At 46.1% G+C, this 19,848-nt stretch overlaps 1 long non-coding RNA gene across 1 annotated transcript in view; it reads left to right on the forward strand.

Annotated features, from left to right (window-relative positions):
- Window positions 1–707: 707 nt before the first annotated feature.
- Window positions 708–19,848, forward strand: part of LOC109296663 — an 83,416-nt gene continuing 64,275 nt past the window's right edge. Inside the window, exon 1 of the long non-coding RNA XR_002097018.1 lies at window positions 708–1,571. This is a non-coding gene — a long non-coding RNA (uncharacterized LOC109296663). The remainder of the gene's footprint in view (window positions 1,572–19,848) is intronic.

The raw sequence follows: 19,848 nt of genomic DNA on the forward strand, positions 1-19,848 counted from the left end.
AAAAGGAAAAAAACCCAACCCCACTCGTCCCATCATGCCACTGGATGTTAATAATACCAGGAATACTCTGAATCTCCTGGTTCTCTATCATCATATATAATACTTGCAGAAATGGCTGGGATAATGATGTTTGCTCCTTCGCTTGCAGCCCTGTTATCTCTCGAGTGCCTTCGGGGTGGGGGAAGCGGCGCAGCCCAGGAGCAGGTTCTCTAAAAGGTTCTTTGTTTCTCCTGCCCAGGTATTAAGTTGATGGCACAACAATCCCCAAGTACATTGGATTCACTTTCCTGCCCTCCCCTGCCTGAATGAAGACCTTGTCGTGCCCCTCGCCCCCACCCCATCCACCACGGGTGAACCCTGCGCAGGCAACCTGAAGAATGGGCTGCAGGAATGTAGTCAGAACAGAGCCAAATTGTTCAAGCTGCGTGAAGAAGGGAAGGGCGAGAAGACAAGAAAAGGGGGGGAGACGGGGTGGGGAGAGAACGACGAGAACCGTCTCCAGATGGCTGACTTTCCGAGGAGATATTTGGTGGGTAGCACGGTTTATTTAAAAAAAAAATTTTTTTTTTAATGGTGCAAATCAAAAGCTCCCCCATCCCCGCCTGCCCCTGCGCGCGCGTCGTCCCCCCTCCCAACAGCAGGGTTTGTCGGCACAGTGGCCTACACAGAAAGGTGACATTTGAGAGAACAATTGCTGGGCTGTTTTACCATGCCTGCTGCTATGAATGAGGCTTAAGAAAAGGTGTCCTTGGCCTCCTGCTAATAGTCATCATCTTCATCGTGCCTGCGTGCGCTCTCTAGCTAACACAGCCTTATGAAATAGGGGCACACCGCTAATAAACAAAGCACTATAAAAGATCAGATTGTTGCATGCTCCAGCCTCATTTCCTTGCTGCCGCCAGCAACCTGCTCTCCGTTCATCACTCCTGCTTGCAGCAGCGAGGAGGCCTGGGGTCCGCTCTCCCCCCCGCCTTGTCTCTGTGGGTGCTTCTGCCTTGCACTTTTCCAGAGCAGAGGACAAATCATGGGCAAGTCCAGCAATAAAGGAAATAAAGCTGGCTCATTATTGGGGCCTCGGATCTTGAGAACCGGTCCTTGAGCTAAATGACACAAGCCACGTGGTCTCTGCGAGCTAAGCAAGCAGCTGCCCACGGGGACAGGTGTAACTGCTGCCCGTGGCCCTAGCTGCAATGCTCTCTCGAGCGAACGTGATGCAGGTGCTGGGTTTGTTAGCTGCGTTGAGATGACTTCCAATGAATCGGTTGCGGACAGGATGAGAAAACGGTCCATCCTGTTGTCTCGGAGAGATGAAGTTGCTGCTGCCTGTGTATGACTTTCAGGTACGACGCTATGATGGACTGAAGAGGATGAAAATGCACCATGAGAATTTGGAGTGGATCCATCTTAACATCATCATCATCATCATCATCATCATACCTAACTGTCTTGTGGTTTTGGTCTTCTAGATGGATCCTCTGATGCAAAGGGCTCTTCCTATCGCCCGCACCCGTTCCCCAACCCGCCTTGGGATCAGTGAAATGGGCATCGGTTGTGGACTAAGGAGCTGAAAGGTAAGGGTCGTCATTTGTAACAGGAGCTCTTAGCAGCGATTTACCCAGGATCCACCTCCGTTGGGCACATCCGTGGCCAGCACGCTTGGCTGCAAACTGCCCGTGAACTCGGCTCCTGTGAACCGAGTCAAAATAGGCCGTGCCTGAAAGAGGATGAGCAGATGCCGAAGCACGGCATGCTACTTTGGGCTGTTACCTGAGGTTTTTGTTTCTTCGGTGCTCCCTCTACTCTCTCCGTTTTCTCAGAAAGTTTTGACTCGTTTCCCAGCATCTTGAATAACCGTCACAAAAAAAGAAAAAGAAAAAGGAGCAAACTGCTATCTGGGTGAATAACACACCCCTGGGTGTGTGTGTACGCACAATATGCACAACAGTCTCCATGCACTGTGTATTTAACTATTTATCTCTGCTAGTACTTAGGCTGTTCATCTCGATGTCTATCTTTTTAGAGCTAGAGGTGTGCACATTGTGTGTGTGTATTTGTTTTGAGCTATGTGCGTTTTCAAGTTGCAACAAAGCTCCATAGCAGTCCATCCCGCGAGGAATTTTTGCTTTTCTTTCACTACATTAATTTTATTACTCCTAAGCTTTTCTTTGTCCCTTTTCTTCAGTCTTTGAAGTGCAGTCATTACTACTATAAATGATGTTGCTGGCATGTGCCAAATGAAGCAATTACCGTGCCCCCTAAGAAAGCAGAGTGTATTGGGTCCTCCTTCTCGTCTCCCTGACTCAGTTTCCCCACTTGCCAAACAAAGATACTGCCGATTCTGTGATGTTGCTTCGTGCATTATCATTTGCTTGCAGAAGATTTTGGAGCCCTTGCAAAGAGAAAGGGTATGTAAAAGGATACATGATACAAGTTGTACTTAAACAAGCCCTTGTAGAAACACAGTGGACACCCAACAGGGGAAAAAAAAAGAGCATCAGATACTATAAAATGACAGACCTGAACAAAGGACAGCCAGAAGTTTCCCTCAGTTTGCTGCTGAAAAACTTGTTTGGGGGGGAACTTTTCCAAGCAGCTAAATTAAAAAAAAGGCATATACATGTTGTCTTTCCCTGTCTTGTAGACCATATCTGATTGAATACTGCATGCACAGCCAAGCCAAGGAATCATTTGTCATCTTGCACTTAAAATACACCTTGACCATGAGCTCTTCAAGGTAGGAACATGTTCTCTGCGTGGCACCAGTGGTGAACTGTAACCCGCTGCCATTGCTCATGGCATTACATGCACGATGAACAACAGTAAAATGCCATGCAGATGCCAGCAGATAATGCTGATGCTAGCTGCGTCTAATGCATTATGCCTGCTTTTTAACTGATGGTGGGTGGATACAAGCTCAGCATCTACAGGCAGAAAAAGCCATATGAATACAGACTTAGCAGTCGTTTGTCTATCTGTCGCTGTCGGGTCTCTGACAACCTCACCATCCTGGGTGGATTTTATCCTCTCAGATAGAAGTTCACAGGGTATCTATCTATCTATCTATCTATCTATCTATCTATCTATCTATCTATCTATCTATCTATCCGCTTTTACAGACTGCAATCACACCAACCGGATCCAGACCCATGCCCCTCATCGCCATTCCTCTTCATCTTAAAAATGGCCATGATGGGCTTAAACAGCTGCTTTCTCGCTGTTCTTTTAATGCACAAAAACCATGGGTATTTCACTTTAAGAAACTGCGAGGCCGTTTGAGCGGTGTGTGTGCAATGCCGGCGTGTGTGTAGGGCTGGATTGGAGAACAGAGCCTGGCTCGTAGCCATTTTCTGTTGGCAAATAATTCCAATAATCTTTTCCTATAGTGTGTTTATTTTTATTTTTATCAGAGAACAGGAGAGTGATGTGTTTGGGCTGCACTGTAAGATGGTTCAGGGAGTTGCTACTGAGTGGGCTGGGTGGCTAGTGGGACATAATTGGCCGTAGCCCTAGGCTATCATAAAAGAAACTGAAACCAGAGTGTTAATGCCTCGGCCAAGTCACAGTGAAATGGTTTTACTGTTCAAGGAGAAATTGAAATGGCAATAAGTCTGGGGGTGGGTTGCATTGGTGTTTAGGGATCTTGGAGGTAAGTGCAAGGCAGCAAGGGTATTTAGCTGAGCAAAGGGGGTGTGTGTGTACAGGAGTAGAGACCACGGTGGGCTGAGTACTGCTTTACTGATTTGTTCGTCGTCTCAGGTTATGCAAAGAATAATACTAGATTTCCCACTGCCACTGATCCTATTAAATGGAGACAAAGGCAGTGTTATAGGAGTCTCTTATAAGCCTGATGGATACTGAACCAGAAACAAGGCTGCTAGAGATACCATCCAGGTCCTCTCTCCTCTGCAATCGTGCAGCATCAATTCCCCCCTTCCCTTTTTTTTTTTTACATATTCCAAAATTGTTGCTGTCCTTACTATGAACCAGATTATATATTAATCAGGGGAGAGACCAAGGCTCTGAATGCCAGTTTCTGAAATTATGATGGTTCCTTTGAAACTGCAGGTGCTCGCTGTGATCATGTACAGACATTGCACTTAGACCAGTCGAAGTGAATGAGATCAGTCTAAACCCATACATGTACAGACATTTGGTGCATGTAGACTGGTCTAAATCTGGTGCCAACAACCTAAGGTAGACCCGGTGAGGGGTACATTGCATTGAAAATGCTACCGATGCATTGAACTTATGTCCTGTTCCTGTGACTAGAAATGGAAAGGAAAGAGTTTTCTAGGCCTACAAAACAGTCAGAGATTTAACAATGCTTCCATGCTACAGCAAGACCAAACCAAGACCTTTCATGCACACACATGGAAAGAGAGTGAGGCCCATATCTAGACTGGTGCAAAAGTTCAGGGTTAGGGGAAGGCAGGATCATCCCTGACTAAACCATCCCAGCCCAGTGTCTGTCCATCCTGCTCCTGAAAATGTCCAGGGCTGGAGAGTCCAGTATCTGTGTTCAATGCTGGACCATGCTTATAGTCAGAAAGTTCCTCCTAATCTCCAGCCTCAGTTTCCTTTGCTGCAGTTTGAGGCCATTGCTCCTGGTTCTGTCCCTACAGCTAGGGAGAAAAGCCCGTCTCCATCCTCTCAAGTATTTATCCAACCCCCTTTCAGTCTTCTCTTCTGCAAACTAAATAACCCTAGTCTTTCAGCCTTTCCTCATAAGTCATGCTTCCCAGGCCCATGCTAATGGCTGGTCTTGTGACAAGAGCACGCTGTCGACTCATATTCATCTTACAATCCAGGACAGCCCCCAGGTTTTTTTCTGCAGTACTGCAACCCGGCCCGTCATTCCCCGGCTGTATTTATGCACGTTCAGGTCTAATGAAATAAATGGAACTGCGTCATAATATAATATAAATGGAAGCATTGAAGCCAATAGGGCTTTTCTTGTGGTTAAATTAATAGGATATTATTAACCTGCTTTAGGACACAGTCTTGCAAACACAGATACCTATATAGGGCTCACTGGAGCAACTGGACTTCATGGTGGCTGCCTGCAATGAAACACATTGTGGGAACAGGGTCTTTGATGAACTTTATACTTGCAAACAGGCCAGTGAGCACAGGTCCTTTGCTAAGGATGTTAATAGTCACTGTTAACAGAGTATCTGCCTGCTAAAGATTGTATGCAGTCACTATTTCTGGGTCCTCATTAGAGTCCTTCAAAGGGTTCAACACAATAACAGCCAAGGCATCTTGACCCCTTTCTCTTCAAGTAAGTACAAACTGGGTGCATGTGCATCACCCACCACTTTTCTCCATCCCCCTCTTTTTTTTGGTTAAGAGGCTCAAAAGTGACTAGTGATTTGGGGTCTCTATTGTGAGACCCTCTAAAAGACTCTGATTTCAGAGGTGGTCCCAGCACCTGAATGGTGGAGGCCTCTTTCCAGTGTCTCATGTTGGGCAGCATCAATCACTAGTCAGGTTTGAAAGCATCGGATCATTCATCTTAACACAGACAATTTGCAATAATTAGGCTCATATAGTCAGCCTTTTTTTTTTCCCCCCCATGGAAAATAAGATTCTTCGCTGGAAAAAAAATCAGAAACCTACATAGTTCATCTGATGTCTGAAATATTTCTAGCTGGAATATTGCTTTATTACCGCACAAAAGGTGTAACTGGCCTCAAACAGGTGCCTTATGCATTCATTTGCTTTTGTAGACTGAGTTTGCTCATATGAGTGCTTCTCTGGTGATGTACCACCATTTTCTCTCATGGGGATGGGGCCTTTGGACACGATGCATCACAGAAGATTTAATCCAGCTCGGATATAAGACCCATAGAGGTGAATGGGAACAGGAGACAACCATGGCAAGAGAGTTGAATCATAGTATTTCAGATTTCAGCCAACATGCTTTGGTTTTCACTGTAAAAAATCACAGTCTTCCTGGCTTGCAAACATTTCTTGGTGACTTAAAAAAAAAAAAAAATCAGAATTTTTGCGGCCCCTCCCCATGGAGTTACTCAAAAACACTGATTTTCCATCCAAAGCCAGCATTGACCAGCTCTACCAACAAGGTGATCGCCAAGGGTTTGGTTCACAGACATCAGGCTAAGTATCATTTAAAAAACGACCAGGAAAAAAGTAGCATGCTTCTGCTGTACATGGCTGGTATATTTTTCCTTTGGATGTTGGCCACCCCAAGCACACACAGAGCTCTCTGTAAGCCTACCTCACCCTCCAAAAAACACCAGAGGAGAAAAACTCTTTGCGACTTGGATGGGATCCGTCTGGGGGCGCGGTGGGCTGCAGGAGGGAGGGGGGTGGCGGGGAAGCCAAGTTTTCAGCTAAGTTCCTTTTTCTATTTTATTTAGATTAGGTTCTGCTCAGCAGGGTGATTTCTTAATTAGAGCAGGCCAGTCTTGCAGGCCTGTAGCCCCAGACCCCTGCTCTGCCTTCTAAAGTTTCACGAGGGAAGTTGTCGTGCCTTATTTCCTGAGCTCCAGTATTTGAGCAGTGTGCGGTGATTTCAATGGGAGGAAAAGACATGTAATTTAATCATCTTTATTAGATTTTGGGAAGGGAGGGAGGATGGGGGGGAGGAGGCATTGGGAATTGTGTCCTCTGTCTCTCTACTTTCTATTCTTCTTCTTCTAGTGGTCGGAGATGAGATTTCATGGTCCCCTGGCAAAGGAAAGAAGGGAGTGGAAAGCAAAAGGCTATAAAAGACTAGTTAGCGAAGGACTTTCTGTTCCACGCTGCCATTTAATCACACGAATAACTCTTATCTCTGTCTGGGCAGAATGATACCCTCGAGTGGATGTATGAATGGCTGTCTCTGAAAATGTTGGCCCCTTGGTTCTGTAGATGCTGTGCAATGGCCTCTACAATCACGATGATGGATGGTGAGAAATGACAGTGAAGCCAGCTGACAAAAGCCACAGAGTTAGGAGCTTTTTCTGAGCCACCTCCCCCAAAAAACAACAGAACCAAAACCCCCCAAACCAAAAACACTTGTCCTTTTGGAAATTTTAGGAGCTTCCCAAAAAATTTCCGCAAAGCAGAATCTCTATGGAGTTGGCCATCTTGGCTTTTGTCAGGTGAGCTTTGAACTGCTACTGTTTTTAAGGCCCTTACATCTACTTAATTCACTGTTACAAAAGCTGAAAGCAAAACAGTGTCTACAGGGGAATGGGTGATAAGGATGGAAGTCATGGAGGTTTCTCAAAACAGAAAGGAAGCGAGAAATACCGGGGTGCAAAATAAGAAAGCAAGTGCCTGAATCATATCTGGGCCTCTTCTGACCAGAGTCACAAATAGACATGACTGTGTACACACCATTGTGCGCACACACACTCCCTAAACACACAGAAGTGGAGACAAAGATTGACGCCTGATTCAGTGTGGTACATGGTGGTCTATTGGTCCTCAATAGGATGCCATATAGATGCAAAAGTCTGGCTGCATAAGGATCACCGTAGGCTTGGGACCATAAACTATATGTAGCTATGCATGTCAAGAGCTATGCATATGTGAATATATAGCTATGTGTATATACCTGTGTATATGTGTATGTAGATGTATATGTAGATGTACTTGTGTATATGCGCATATGTGTATATAGCTGTGCATATGTGTACATGTATGTGTATGTAGATATACATGTAGATGCACATGTGTATATGTGCATATGTGTATATAGCTATGTGTATGTAGCTATGTAGATGTGTATGTAGATGTACATGAGTATATGTGCATACGTGTATGTAGCTATGCATATTTGTATGCAGATGTACATGTAGATGTACTTGTGTATATGCACATATGTGTATATCACTGTGCATATGTATAGATGTGTATGTAGATGTACATGAGTATATTTGTATGCAGATGTACATGTAGACGTACTTGTGTATATGCACATATGTGTATATTGCTGTGCATAAGTATAGATGTGTATGTAGATGTACATGAGTATATGTGCATACGTGTATACAGCTATGCATATGTGCACATAATGCTCACTGAACTCAAACATACGCAGTGTGGGCTGGATCCTTGGAGGGTGTAGGGATCCCTTGCTAGCAATGAGGCTAACCCAATTTACGCAACCCAAAGCTCTGGCCTTGCCTACCCCAACTGTAGAATCTCACACTCTTATCCCGTTCATCTTAAAAACTAATCAGCAAGGAGGTACCTCATTTGGAAGGGATCCAGGCTCCACATTATGGTCAGGCCAAATGAAATGGGATCCAGACGTTTTTAAATGAAGCCAATTTATAGATAAAACCATACAGGAAAGAAACATATACGTATGATGGCACCACCTTTTCTCTCCCTCTCTCATATGCAGTTTAATGTGTGCATTTATGCTGCCCGCCTGAAGGACCGTGTCTGCTCCACTGAATGGGTTGTAGTTGCTTTTCTTGAGCTGTGAAACATGAAAGCCTCTTGAAGACAGTGTGGGAGAGAATCTGCTTAAATAACGATATATCGATCCAGGGGTATTTGTAGCAGTTTTGGTGCCCTGGGCGGAGGTGTGTGTGTTTGTAGGTGTGTGTGAGTGCATGGAGCAGGGAGGCAGGGGTCCAGAGCTGCTGGTATCCTGCTTGCCCTGCCTAGCTCTCGTACGGTACAGTCCATGCTTCAGACAGGTTCAAAAGTGTGGGAACATAATCACAGTGAAAGATGAGAAATCCCTTGTTTTATAATCCCCAGCAACATCTGGGAGACCCAAGCCCCTGCTGCGCTAGGCCCTGTACAAACAGAGGGAAGTAAGAAAGATGCTGACTTGCCCCCAAATGCTTACCAAATAAATGCGTGATCATCAGGAATCTTTCGACTGGCTTCATGTGAGCCTGTGTCCTGGTTTTGAGGTTGGTACTAAATCCTAACCAAACTCACCACTTATAAGGAGGGCAACATCGGGGAATTCTGCAAAGAAGTTGATGAGTTTAGCCCTGAAACACCGTGGCAGGAAAAAAGAAGGGGTTGAACCCCAGTCCTATAATTAAAAACAAAAAAAAGAAGATTTAGTTCAATTGCAGGGAATACTGAGTTTTGCAGAGTGTCACACCAGGGTTGTCCCCACTATTTATAGGCTCATTTGCCTTTCTCACCACCAGATCCATACATAAAATGCAGATGTGGTCCTAGAGCTGCGTGTGTGTGCAGTTAAATAGTAAGGCTTTGGTACCACGGTGAGGGAAAGGGGAAGGCCACCGGTCTATCCAGAGGAGACCACAAGCAAAAAATGAGTGTCGAGGGCTCTTCTTAGGGGACCCTGCTCCGTGTCACTGAACAACCAGGGCTGTGGCAGTGACCAGCTCTGTGCAGGAGGGACTGCAGAGCTGGGGGAGGATGGGCTTCACATGGCAATGCTTAGGGCTTTGGCAGAATTGAAAGCCAGAGTCTTAAGACAAGAATAGCTGAGGGCACTGCAGGCCACGACAGAGATACATTAGCAAGACAGGAATAGCCAGGGCATTGGTTAGGATCAGGGCATAGCAGCTGGACAGAGTGGAAAGTTTTGCATAACTCTACCCATGCTATCCCTGCCTCTAGGAAATGCATTAGCAAGTCCTTCCCCTCCCTCACACTCATGCACAGCCACAGAGGTGAGTGCAATCTGCCCCATGAAGCAGGAGCACTGCAGAGTGCAACGTCCCTTAGAAATGCTACAACCGTCCCTAAGGCTGGGGACAGACATTACACGCAAACCAGTTTAAGTGATCAGAAACAGGTTTAAACCTGTAACAGAACAGATGTTCAGTGCGCATAAACCAGTTTGAAAAATGGCTGAAACTGGTTTGAGATAAACCTGGCTGAATGCCGTATCAGACTTAACTGATTCGGGTCAAACCGGTTTGTGCAATGTCTGTCCCAGACCTACACAAACTGGCTGGGCAAGTAGGAGCAGGTGCCAAGCAAAAGCTGCAAGGGCATCTCCCCTGATTGTGCATGCACATGGGTGTGTGTGTGAAAAAAGGTTGAGAAGTGGAAAGGAGATTAATTTAGGACACATCAAATAAGCAATCCCCACAATTCGAAGTTATGATAAGGGCTTCAGCAGTATGGAGGTTGGGTTTCGAAGAGAGTTTGCCTTGATAGGGAGAGAGAAAGAAAATGTAAATTAAAAACAGAAAATACTCCGATTCTCCCCACCCCCTTCTGCTCTTGACTCCAGGTCTGCATAATTTGTATTTTTTAAAGGGCAAAAAGAACGGACGTGTGTTATCTCTGCAGCCCTCCTCTTAGCTCTGACTGCAGAAATGACAGCAAAGGGGAAACATTATCTGGTGGGGTCGAGCCAATTTCGGAACATTATCCCTTCCCCCCCCTCCTCTTTCCTGAGACTATCGGAGCTGCAGGGGTAGGAAAGGAAGAGGAGGAAGTGAGGAAGGTCGCCTTACGCTGCCCTGGGAGGGTAACGAACCCAACGCAAAGGCCCAGGTCAAGCTCTCCAGAGTCATTATCGCAACAGCCTGTGAAAGGTTAGGGAGGAAAGAGCTTTTCGGAAGTCTTTGCCCACTAATTGATTGCGAGGGGCGGAAGGAAGGATGTATCAAAAAAAAAAAATTCAAAAAATTAAAGAGCCCCCATGCCAGGTTCAGCCTCCCCCCCTTGCAATGTACACTATGAAAGAGGCAGCAGGTTGTGCCTTTAACCAGAACAGGGTCGACGGGAAATCAGATGCAACAGGCGCAGGGTTCCCCTTTCATCCTCATGCCAGAGCTGGGAAATACTTTCCACATACATTCGCAAGGATGAAATTTAGTGCCTTGAAAAGCAAAAAAGGGCCAGAACGTGCCCCATTCCCGCAGGGTCGTAAGTCCCGGGGAGTCCAGAAGGAATCATCCCTCCTTATAGCACAGAGCTGCTGCATCCTCTCACCACCCCGTAAGGTCCCCAAAACGTGGGGCAGTATTGACCTGTGATGCACGGGCCCTTCAAGTGGTCTCACGGGCAAAGCTGCAGGTTAGCGACTGCACCTGCCATTTTGGAGATGCAGGCAGGATTTGTGCATGCCCAAAGCAGAAGGGCCCATTGGCACCTTTAGCCGTAAGTGTTTGGGCTCATTGTGTCTTGTGGCCCGGAGCTGGGTACGGTGCTTCCCAGGCAAGGCTTCTGCCCAGAAGTGTGCCTAAAAACGTGTCCATATGGGTCTGAATCTGCAGCGCCGAGCTCAGGTGCAATTGCGCTTTGGAGCTGAGAGGTCATAGGCAGCCTCTGTGCCTTCCCGGGAGGAAGCTGCCTCACAGGACCGAACATGATCCTAATCCCGTGTCACGGCACGCATTGCACAGGCAGACAGGCTGGAGGTCTGAGATGGCTTGAACCCAGCAAGCTGGCTTAGCCGCATAGCGCAGGGGTGAGCGACCGAGCAGGAAATCCTTGAAATGATCCTGGCTGCCCAGCCAATTGTGATGCGGCGTGTAGAAAGGAAAGGCAGCTGTGGGACTGTCTCCTCCTTGCCCGGGAGAAAAGAGAGACCTGTAAGGTGACACGAAGCAGAATTGATCTACTAGGTACGAGGCATCCCTGCGACAACGGCATTGCATCCGTTGCTAAATCAAGCAGGCGTCCTGTTTAGTTTGCAGCCTTCCAGATCATCAATTATCCAGAGACAAAACTGATGAGTCCTGCCAGTCTCTGGACCAGAGAGATCGTCAGCCTTTCAATAAGAGATTTAGCTGGAGGAGGAAGGATTAGCTTCCCTTTATAAATCAAAGGGTCTCAGAGCACCTCGTAGTTCATCCTTGCAATGCTGCAGTGTGATACGTAATGGTTGTTATTACCTTTGTACCGGCAAGTTAAAACCAGTAAGATCTGCAGAGCATAAGTGATGCACCCAAGGTGAGACAGTAGTTCAGTGGCAGAAGTGCCACAAGACTATATAGCCTGATGCCTTGTTTCAGCCACCAAGCCATTTACCCTGCTTAGTGAAGCCAAATGCAATATGAAAGCACTTTAAAAATGTGTTCTGCATCGAACCAGAAAGTTCTGCAGGGGAGGCGCGGAAAAAGGATGCAGTCCAAAGTTTCACTTCCAGGCAAACATTTCAAAATGGACTTATAATGTACTCTTTCATTTAGATTTTATATGAAGGGTTTTTTTCACTTGAACTTGTATTGAAGATGGAAAAATCCAAGGTTACCATGGCGACTGGCATTTTGCCTAATACGCTCAAATCTTTTTTCCCCTAATAAAATAGATTTCAGAAACCCCCCCTATAAAAAGGGAAGAGTTAAAAACCCTATAAATTTATGCAGGATGGAGAATGTTATTGGACATAAAACAGATTCTAAACATTGTTGCAATGCAGCGGTTTTTTGGGGGTATTTTTCTCCCTACCAAGTGGGCCCTGAAAACCCCATATTTTTGGTGAGTCTTTTGCTGATAGCTTGACCCCAGCGAAAAAAGCATGAAAAATCAGGGAGAGGAAAAGCCAATAAATCACTTGGTATCTTCTTTGGGACATGTTACTGTGACTCAAGAACAGCAGTGTATTGTATATGCTCCCAAGCTAGCTTTAAATAGATTTGCATTGGACTCCATGCTTAGACAGCCAGCTGACCCTAATTTAACACGAGTGCACATGTGCCTTAATGGACCGACAGCAGTAATGACTGTGGTGTGGATATACCCACAGAGATCACCTGAATCAATCAGATCAGCGGCCTATCTAATCCGCTCTTTTGTCTCTGTCGGATGCTTGTAGCGATTTTTTTCCCTGCAGAAAATTTTTTTCCCTAACCCAGATTAATAAGAAGCATGTAAGAAGTAAAATCTATGAAGCACAATGACTTTTATATTCTTTTTAGGGCTACTGAGACATTTTCTCCCTTAATTCCTGTTATCCATGTTTAGCCTGCCTAGATCCCAGCTTCTGCTAGGATCTCATCGATTGTGGCCATGAGTTCAGGGGAATCAGTCAGTTGTGTGCATGGGGTAGGGTGTGCCAGAAATGGCTTTTAATCAATCCTTGATCCAGTCCTGATGTCGTTTTTGCATTAAATAGTCACTGAAGGAACAGACGGTGTCAGGACCCAGGGATACCTTCTTTTCCAGGCAGAGCCAGGACCGCTTTATTTTCTCTTCTTGGCTGGCATTGGCAGGAGGGGCAGAGGGTACTTTCTGCCCTGCCCGATCCATTGCCTGGTGGTGAGGACACTTGGCAATTCCACTTCCCAGGTGGACTCTGATCCCACCAGGTTGCACGCAACGGGATCACAGCAGATCCCTTCTGAGCGTGCTGATGTCATCACACAGAGGGGAGTAAGACCTAAATCCGCATCAGTTAACTCTACATTGCCACTTCTGCATCTGCAGTTAGATGTGTAGGTACCACTCAGCTGCCAAAAAAGTGGGAGGGGGAGACTGGACTTATACCTGTGTGTACAAAGGAAGAAGAAAGTCTTCCACTTCCTGAAAGCAATCAGTTTTCAATTTGGTGAAAGCAATGCACTGCAATCAATTCCTCTCCATAGCAAATGCTGCCTCTGCTTTTTCTTTGTCAGTCCATGCTGCATAGCTGTATCTGGATCATCAGGATGGAGCAGAAATCACAGCCCATCTCTATGTCCACATCCCGTCTCCTAGCTCATGGTCTACTGCGGATGCTTCAGAGTCAGGGGCCAAACTCCCATGGATGTGTTAGGTGGGTTATGCACTGGGAGAATATGGAAAGGAGCTGTGATGGATCTGGGTGGTAGGAGCTAGGGTATTCAGTTGCTCAGGGGGTGGGGGAGAGTGGGCATGCAGTCATCGTTCCTGCTTGGATCCTGAGACTATGCAGGTCATGCATTTGGGTGGGATGCTATCCTCCCTGGTGTCCAGTCCTGTGCATATTCACACCCCGCAATTTGAGAACCGCTATGCAATGCAAGCATGCACCAGCAGACTTTTTTCACGAGGGCACGGAGACATTGGAGGATGAAATGCATTGTGCTCGGATGAATGCAACAGCCTCAGACGGCAGAAAATGCTTCATGTTTTTCTACAGGCTCCAGTTGGAGCCGGTTTGGGCAGTAGGTGATAGAGAGAAACATGTACTGGCTGTCTTCACTGGAGTGGGAGAGGGCGTGCATTTGAGTTTGGGGGATGAAGAACAGAGAAGGCAAGGAAAATCCCAGGGCTAGTGAAGACATGAGCAGGCTGGACGGGCTCCAGCACGGAGGATATGGCAGTGCTTGCAATCGAAGCGCCCTGCAGAATTATATTGGCAATATAGCGTCCGAGTGACAGGAGAAACTGGGGAAGCTCTCGCTCTCATCATGCTCACCATGCATCCTTTGAACATAGCAGCCCTTAGGACTGGAGCAGGGGTGGCTCTCAGCCAGCACCATTTATTGGAGACATGTGGTTCTGATTTGAAAATGTCCAGATCTAAAAAAATCTTTAATCTTCTCACACCTAGGGATTTTTTTTGTTGTTGTGTTTTGTTGTTGTAAAAGGCCGAACCACTTCCACAGAAGGACGGCTACAAAGCAGCGCGTTCTGGTAAAAAAAGAAACAGAAAGAAAGTGGCGGGGGGAAATAATAATAAACTCCATTCCAGCTGGCATCCTTCCATTATCAAAGCAAGGCAACAGACCCAGCATCGAGACTCGAGCGCTCCAACAAATAAGCCGCTAGTTTTGTTTGGAGTTCATCTTGCTACCATAAGCATCCACTCCTGATGAAACGCCTTGAAGTTCGTGCTGAAAGAGATCCTAATAAGCCCATTGGAGAGAAAGGTAATTTGTAGGGATGAAATGTGGCGTCTGCTCGGCCCTGTACCTTCGGATCCAGAAGAGCTTTTCCATCAGACGGCATTTACTGCATGTGTCAGGGAGATTTTTTTCCGGCTTCACTCACACGTTCAGCGTCTAAGAAGGATCTCGGGCAGGGCATTTATTTAAAATGGTCATGGATGGAGTATATCAGCTGTCGGGGTCTGGGTAGGAAGATTCAGCAGGGAAAAAGACATTTGCTAGGTGTTCGATACTCTTATTATTTATGCTGGCGGAAATGAAGAGCAGTTATACTAACATAAATGAAGTGGCTCTGGTCTAAGAACTGCATTGCAGCCCTCCAGATACAACTGGGAGAGATTTACCCCCTGACTTGGCTGTCTTGGAAGGTCACTTGATCTTCTCCGCATCTGACACTGGGGTAGGAAGGAGTGGAGGTCAGGTCAGCTTGTGGAAACCTCTCCTTGGGAGGGGACAGGAAGGGCTTGGAAATGAATCTCAGGGATAACTTCAAAGGAGGTCCCTCCTCCTCTTCCCCTTTGGAGGCCAAAGCAAGAGGAACAGCTCAGGATGAGTCCTCCTGCCGCACTCGGAGAAACAGTCCCCGGGACATTCCAGCACGAGGAGTGGGCGATGGAAATCAAAAAACCCAACAGATTTCAAATAGGCCAGAGGGGGGAAAAATGTTATTTAGGAACTTACAATTTGTGCTCGGCTCAAAGGGACTGGCTAGATAAACAGGAGAGCACATAAGCAAAGGCAGTCATTGCAGGAGGGTGATAGATAGGCCCAGGGTTTATTAAGGTACCTTAGTTCTGCTACACATTAGGGTGGACTATTTAGTGCTCCTCTTTAGCCCACCTGTGCTCGGTGGGCCGGCAATACCTAGCACTCTTGCAAGCCCTGCCCATCTAGACAAGGCATTCAGTTCTGCCCTGAGACCCCCCCCTCATTCACGTAGCGGGTGTAATGGTCTGGGCTGCATGCCACCAGGTATTAAATCAAACCACTGACAGAAGATTGTCTCAACACTGTTCCTCCCTATACCATTGCCAGCCAAAAACAAACCACTGTTGGTCCGTTGTCGAGCAAACGTTCAACCAAATGGACACTGTAAGTCAGTCGGTGCACTCTGGTTGCAGAGCTAGGGGAGCCGTGAGCACAGACACACAACAGGCACGTTTACATGTGCACCGCTACTGTGTAGGAACTGAAAATTACTGCACAGTAGTAATGTGACTCAGGAATAAATTTGATGCATGATGAAGGTAGCAAATTTACTCCTGAGTAGTTACTGCACAGTAAGGCACATGTAGATGCCTCACTGCACAGTAACTCAGTTTGTGTGGAGTAACTTTATTCCCAAGTTGGTGCACACACAGTGTTACAACACGTGTCGACACTGGTCTAACAACTGCGTAACATGCAGTAAGTTGCTGCGCAGTAAACGCACGTGTAGACACACCTACAGGGACTGTTAGTGTTAGTGTCTGAGCTCAGTCACAGGGATACATGACAACCTAGCTCAGAGCTACCGGCCTGTAGGCCACTGGCGGTGCCCTGGACGCAGCACGGTGCGAGCCTGATTGATTCTGCCGTCCGTGAAGCGGCAGGGCCCCAGAACCACTCCTGTGCACTAAGAGTTAAGAGGATTGTGCTTCTTTGAAGATGGGAAACAGATGATAAAGGCTGGAGTAGGGATCACATTACCATTATGCAGCCTCTAAATGCAGACTAATTAGAATGCAGTCCTGCTTCTGGGCAAAAAAGAAAAAAAAAAAAGAAAAAAGAAAAAAACAACTGAATACCAGTGTCCTGAAAACACGGAAGAAAAGAACGGGACTTTGCCGTTTCACTTTGCAAAGGGGCGTTCAATACAGATATGTCCCATGTGGGGGTCAGTTCCCGTTCGGCCGGAGCAAACGACACGGTCCCTGATCACTGGGAGCGATGGCCCATCGCTGGGAGTTGGGCCAATAGCAATAAGCCGTAACGAGGTCCCTTCTCTGTACCGTAAAGGCAGCCTTCTTCAGTCCGTGCAGGAACAAGGGACGATGAGCTTGTCGTGCTCCAGTTGTAAGCTGGACTGATGCAGCGATAAACCCAACACGCAGCTCTTTGCACGTGATCAGGCTTGAAGGCTTTCTAGCTCTGATCCAGAAATGGGCAACGGCTCTTGGGCCGCCTTAAGCCTCTGCTTCAGTTTAGTCATTAAGGACCAAACACATAAAGCTACGCAGGTGCTTACGTCCCCCCCTGTTCAGCCAGGACATACAGACCTGCTTAATGCTTAAGTTCTGCTGCAGTCAAACTTAAGCATGTGCTTAAATATTTTGCTAAACTGGTGCCTGGGACTTTTGGCTAAAAGGGTCTCTCTAGATGCCAGCTTTTATGTTTGGGACTTTCAAGTCACCTATTTTAATCACTTAATTTCATAAAAGCATAGCCAAGATCTTACTGAACGTCTTAGGGACAAACCATGGCATTGCTTTAAAAGTCTGCCTCAAGACAGAGGAATTTCCAAAAGCAAGGGTTGATTTTTATTTTAAAACTTCCTCCCCCCACCTTTTCTTTTTGTGGTTCATTAGCATCTTCCCTTTGCTTTCTTTCCCCCCTCCCCTCCTACTGGAAACTAGAAGTATTTCACTGTTGCTTGCCAAATGATTTCTATCTCGGTGAAAAAGAACTTGCTATTTCCTGAAAACCTACCCCCGCTTTTTTTTTTTTTTTTAAATACATTTTGAGCATTGAATCAAACCCAGGTAACTTGATAAGGAGTTAATGAAAACAACTTTGCAAAGGTGCAGTGAAGAAAAGGACAGCAGTGTTTGCAAAAGAGGAGGATCGTTGTCTCCACTGAAAAGGGGTTTCAAAGGCTTTGTAGTTTGGAGCATCAGACTCTTGCTGTGCCAGATCTGGTGGGGAGAAAAGGCAGGGGAGAGAGCACTGTAGTTTTCCACTTGTGCGCGTGTTGTTTTAAACATTGTTTGTGAGAACAGGGTGGGATGACATTGCTGGAACGAGCTCCTTCTCTATAGAAGGCGTTTATCATTTAAAAAAAAAAAGAGAGATTTACGTAGTTGTTTTACGGTTCAGTTTTAGTCTCCAGGCAAATGCAATTATTACGCCATTTATTTAGGGGGGAAAAATAAATGGGAAACCCTGGCTTCTGAATAATTTCTTGATTAGTGGAAAAAAATATGTTTTTTTCCCCTGTTAAATATCACAAAAAAGTCTCTTCCCACCTAATTAAGAAGCAGTAGTATATGCAAAGAGAGGCAGTCTAATAGCTAGACCATGGGGCTGAAACACGGACATGTATAGCTGTTCCTTGCTCCACTTTGTTGCTGAGTAAACTTACGTAAGGTTCATAGAGCCCGTGCCTCAGTTTCACCATTGGTAAAATGGGGCAAATAGCACCGGCCTCCCTCACAGTGGGTTTTGAAGAGCAGCTGAATATATGCGAAGCACTTTGGTCCCAAATCCTGCTTCCGGAGCTCACCAGCTTGTGCGGGCATCGCCTTGGAAAGTGGTAGAAATATAATATATTTTAGTGGAATCACAGCACCCCCAATCCTGACCACCTTGGATAGGACCTGAAACGCAGAGCCGTGCACAAAGTGATGGGGTTCTCATATGGGGTGTAGGCTGCAGCCGTGTCGGTTGAAGGACACAGGTACATCTACCAGGTACTTTGGGTGAATCTGAGGTCTTTTATTAGACCAACTTAAATGGTTGGACAAAAATTTTCTTAGCAAGCTTTTGGGGTTAAAAACCCTTCGTCAGGCTGAGGAAGCCTCTGCAGTTGGTGGGTGCTCTTCCTTATATTGTATTTTAGGCAGCATATATTGCAAAGCTTTAACAAGCCAGGCATCTAAACTAAAAATAGCTTTATACACATACTATCGGTTAAGATGCAGCCAAAGATGCCATTGGTTTTGCCTTTGGTTTGCAAAATGCCAGGTGACGTAAGAATGTCATCGCAGGCGCAAAATACATTTCTGGCCATGCAGAGCTGCAGGGTTTTCAGCTCGCTTGAGGATGCAATATTGCTAATGACATCAAAGAAAACGCATCAAAGCATCGATAGGCCGGCAGAGTTTTCTGGAGTGGCCTTAATGTTTGTGAAGCACACTGGGAGTTAACGCCGACGTTACAGACTCAAGCCAGTGAAAAACCCCAACGTAGCTATTATCTGTAAGTGGTAGCAGAGTACTGGGGGGCATTTATAGAACTAAAACTGGGATTGCTGGATACTGCTTATGGCTCTGCTGTGGTTCATTATGTGGCTTTAATCAAGTCATGAAGACCTAGGCTTTAAGTTGGCTTGGCTTGTCTGAAAATCAGATTTGGAAAGAAATTTTAAAGCACCTAACTCTCAGGAAAGTCACTGCCCGTGAGGCATATCACAGCTTTGGGACATTCCCTTAGTAGCATCTCGAAGCTGCTTTAAGAAGCCTTTTTCTCACAGCTGGGGAAACTGAGGCATGGTGAGCCGAAGTCACCACCACTCATCCGAGGAGGCGCTAGCTCCATGTGAGAGATCAGCATCTGAAATGTTCTTTGAAAATCTCAGCTGAAAGGCACCATAGAAATCCAGCGCCATTCAAATATCACCACCGCTTCATTATTTCAACAAATCCTTTAATAGGACGGCTTTCAGAAGACGCGGATATTTTCTGCAACATACTTTCGCTCCGTGCACAGAAAATGAGTTCATTGAACACGCTGGTTCTTTTATTAGCCTGATCTTCAATTGTATTTTACCTTTCAGCACACGGGAAGTTTATTTTTTAAGAAGTTTATTTCTTTATCGTGGATTCATTTCCGAGGGCTTCACTGTATTTCAGGGTAGATTTCTGTTTGGCTTGGGACATAAAAATGATCCTTTGAACAGATGTGTTCTGGGGTAAGGCGCTCTGTTTCGGGGGGTTTTGTGCTGCATAACTCACAAACACCATCCAGCATTTTTTAAAAAATGTATAATCTTTTTGTTTTTCTATTTTTTTTTCCTCTTTTTCAAACCCCAGCCGCTTTTTTCCCTCCGCCCCTTTCCCCCCTCCCATCTAGAGCTTTGTGGCCGCTTTCCCAGGCACTTATCTTT

The sequence above is a fragment of the Gavialis gangeticus genome, unplaced genomic scaffold, assembly GCF_001723915.1.
Source record: "Gavialis gangeticus isolate Ggan-Ray unplaced genomic scaffold, GavGan_comp1, whole genome shotgun sequence".
In the NCBI taxonomy this organism is placed as follows: Eukaryota; Metazoa; Chordata; order Crocodylia; family Gavialidae; genus Gavialis; species Gavialis gangeticus.